Source organism: Myotis yumanensis, unplaced genomic scaffold, assembly GCF_028538775.1.
Source record: "Myotis yumanensis isolate MYYU_CA2020_CCGP unplaced genomic scaffold, mMyoYum1.0.hap1 SCAF_4, whole genome shotgun sequence".
In the NCBI taxonomy this organism is placed as follows: Eukaryota; Metazoa; Chordata; class Mammalia; order Chiroptera; family Vespertilionidae; genus Myotis; species Myotis yumanensis.
Genome location: NW_027223755.1, coordinates 92,661,369 through 92,665,713, shown reverse-complemented (window position 1 = coordinate 92,665,713; position 4,345 = coordinate 92,661,369).

Below are 4,345 nucleotides of genomic sequence, written 5' to 3'. Positions count from 1 at the left end.
TGGCGTCAGGCAGCACAACCTGGACCCCCGTTAAACACCCATCATTTAAGGTTCTGTCACAAATTCGTTGTGGACACGTCCCTCTATGTTGACGTGACTCTCCAGTTCTCAAAGCCAAGAGCCCCGTCCGCTCTACTGTGTGGTGCCCAGTGTCCAGCTCACATAGCGTCAGGCTCTTAGACTCCTTTAGGTTAATCAGCCAGGCAGACTTTGAAGGCTCCTCCAAGTACTCTCCATGAAAAAGTCATTTCCCTCCTCTCCCTTCTCTTCTCTCCTTCAGCCTCAGGATTTGTTTATTTCCTTCCCACACGCTCACGGACGCTGCCCTGAACAGTCGCGGCCTTGTTTTGCTTCTGGAAGCTCTCCAGAAGTAAAAAGGTTTCACATCCGCTTGCCTCTGAGGGAGTTTGACTTCCTTATGAGCAGACTCTAAACCTTCACACTTATTTTGTTACACAAACTTCTGAAATAATCCTTGTTGATACAACTGACAAAAATAAATGATCTAGCCCAGCCGGTGTGGCTCAGTGGTTGAGCGTCGACCTATAGGAGGTCATGGTTCAATTCCCGGTCACAGCTCATGGTGGGGTTGTGGGCCCGATCCCCAGTGTGGGGCGTGTAGGAGGTAGCTGATAAATGATTCTCTCATCATTGATGTTTCTATCTCTCACTCTCCCTTCCTCTCTGAAATCAATAAAAACACTTTCTTTAAATTAGTGATCTAAATGCATTTCCTTCCATTGGAATTTTCCGGAAAGTTAAGGGTTTACCTTCCAGGTAACTGGCAAATGTCAATATGTGTCATTGCTGGTAGTCTCTAACCCACTAATCAGTGTGCATTAGGCAGCTCCCTGCAAATCAAAGGAGGACCACAGGGAAGAGACCTGTGATAAAACAGCATCTCCAATGTCCTAAACTAGGGTTTCTCAAGCTCGGCGGCTGCGGTGGGATGGGGGCTGTCCCGTGCACTGACAGATGTTCCCAGCATCCCCGTCTCCAGCTACGAGATGCCAGTAGCCCTCCCTCCCCCCTCCCTTGTGACAACCAAAAAGGTCTCTACGTACAGTTAAAGGTCCCCTACAGGGGACGGTTGGACTGGGAGGGGCACATCACCCCAGGATAAAAACCAATGAGATCTAAGCCTCAGAAGACATGTTATCACATAAACCATGTATTTGGACCCACGTGACAGATAGGAAAATGTCACTCACGCTTCAAATACATAGCTGAAATGTTTCAGTTTCATTATTGCTTACCAGTGGTCTTGTCTTTAAATCTACCTTTTTCAAAGTGTAGGGGTGAAGATGAAGGTTGGAATGCCCCAAAGGTTGACAGCTGGTACTAATTCTTTTTGTCTTTTAAATACTGTCAGCTCTAAATACTTCAATCTCATACTGAAAGGTTGGTACTTTGCTGAAGTGTTTACATGTGAAAGAATATAATATCTGGAACTTGCTTTAAAATACTCCAGCAAACAAAAAAGGGAGTGGGGGGCGGGTATGAAACAGCAGGACACTGACAACTGGTGAAAGCACAAGGTTTTTTCCTAGTACTCGCTCTACCTTGTAAGTTTGAACTCTTCCAAAATAAACAGTTTAAAAGCCCCTTACACTGAAATGGCATTATTTCTGGAATTTTTTTTTTGTTTTTTTAATGTATTTTTATTGAATTCAGAGAGGGAGAGGGGAGAGAGAGATAGAAACATCAATGATGAGAGAGAATCATTGATCGGCCGCCTCCTACACGCCCCCTGGGGGAAGGGGGGGTGCGGATGAAGCCCACAACCAGGGCATGTGCCCTTGACCAGAATCAAACCCAGGACCCTTCGGTCCGCAGGCCAATGCTCAATACACGGAGCCAAACCAGCCAGGGCTTGGAATTTGTTTTTAGCCTAAAGGGAGATGAATGGGTAGAAGTGAAACAACGGTGCCAAAAATATGGGTAACTGCCCCTTTTGAACAATGGGAGGAATGTGTGCGTTCATCCAGCCCCTCTACTGGTACAGGTCTGACCGTTTCCGTGATAAAAAATGTAATTCATACTTGTATGTACAAAGTTATTTAAGGAGGCACTACTTGTAAGAGAATAAGATAGCAAATTAACTCAATGTCTATCAAAAAGGAAATGGCTAAATGGAGCTGGGGAAGAAAGAGGCAAGGAGCAATCCCCACAATATGACCCTGGTTTTTTGTTTGTTCCAGATGGAATCCCAAAAAATTATAGCAGCAGCAGAAAGGGTGGGACAGTCTTTTCACTGACTACCTTTAAAACTTTTGAGTCCTGTAAATGAATTATATCTGGGAAAAAATTAAAGTATTTTTAAAAGTCTATGTAGCTTCTGAGCCCTTCCTTGGAAAGATGGCCCTTCTGGGCCCACTAAGGTGGCTTTTCTTTTACTTGATTTGATTTTAAGCAGGGCCAACTCAAGTCAGAACTTCAGAGCTCAAAGGCCCCCAGAGCAGCACTTGAGGATCTATGACAGGCCCAAAGGCCTGAGACAAAAGCAGACACCAATTCTAGGAAGCATTGTTCCCCCTCTTCAGTGAATGGCAAACCTCTCCCCCCACCTCTGTCCAGCCAGGTGAGAAAGGAGTTTTGGTTCACTGAGAAAGTCAATCTGTTGGCTAAGAAGGGATGCCTGGGTAATGATAATCCCCCAAACTAATAGCGAAGGGCTGTTTCTCCAGAGAGCGCTGGAAAACCTTGAACCTGGACCTCTGAGGGACAAAGGGCAGGTGGCAAAGAGCTGACAACTCAGATAAGTGATTAAGAGGAAATGAGATGCAGACTCTTAATTGCATGAAATATACGCCTCCTTTACATGTTAAAGATCTGGAAGCATAGTATCAGGTGATATTTAAACATATGACAGGACATGAAATGTTCTATAATTTTCCCCAAAAATGTTATAAAAATTTTACACACACAAATTAAAATTTCTTTTCACAAGGCACACCATATACCAACATAGTACCTATTTTCTACAATTAATATTTTGCTATATTGATCACATCTGCCTGTCTTTATCCATTTGCCCATCCTTCTGTCCTTCCATCAACCTAAATTATTTTGGTGAATTGCAATGTGAGTTACATTTAATTCATCAATTATAATTCACCTCTAAACTCTTCAACATATTTATCATTACCTAGAATTCAACATTTTGTTAGGTTTCTTAATGTAAAATGCACAAATTTTAAGGCATGTTTTGACAAATGATAAATTCATGTAGCCCAGACCCCAATCGCGATATAGACCAATAGTCATGGTCACTCCTCATGCCCCTTCCCCAGCTGGCTCCCAGCAACCAGATTTTTTTCCCCCACTGTAGATTAGTTTTACCTATAAAATAAGCCTCCTCCACCTCCCATTTTGAAAGAAAGAAAAAGATCTATGCCTTATACACCATCTTACTTTTGGATCCAGTTAAAATCTTGTCTCAATTTTAATGTCAGAAAGAATTTAATAAAGTTAACCCAACAGCTACTTTTTTAAACAAACTTTATTTTTTAAAATATCTTTTTATTAATTTCAGAGAGGAAAGGAGAGGGAGAGAAAGATGGAAACATCAAGGATGAGAATCACTGATCTGCTGCCTCCTGCTCGCCCCACACTAGGGATCCAGCCTGCAACCTGGGCATGTGCCCTGACCAGAATCAAACCATAGATCAATGCTCAACCACTGAGACACACCACCGGGGGTTCCCGCACCCCCCCCCCCCCCCCCCGCTTTTCTTATTCAAACTCAAGTCGTATGTCACAGGTGTCCACTTCCTCCTTGAAACTGAGATTCCCTCTCCAGCTGACTTCTGAGAGCCCTGGGGCTTCATCAGACCTTCTCCCGCCCAACCACTCTCCCCTCAGGGACTCCACACTGCCCAGATGTTACCAACCCTCACCTAGGGCCCCTACACTCCCCAGTCCATCCCCATGCAGACCTTGATGCTCTCCACAGATGTGACAGTTCTACCTGGATGTCTCGTAGACATCACAAACTGTTTTAAAAGTAGATCTTATTATGACAATGAAAAGAAATGTCTCCTCCCAACCCTGTCACCCAACCACCCTTTTGCCCTCCCTGAGAGCAATCAACCACTGTTAGGTTATTCTGTGTATAGACACAGACCATAGAAAACACACACACACACACACACACACACACACACACACACGTACATGTAAAAACTGGTGAAAGCTGAGTAAGGTGTACTTGGTTACAGTATTATACCAATGTCAATTTCCTGGCTTTGATGTCACTCCAGTTACATAAGATGGCACCACTGGAACTCTACATATTTTTGCAATTTCCTGCGAGTCTGTATTTCGACATAAGAAATTAAAAATA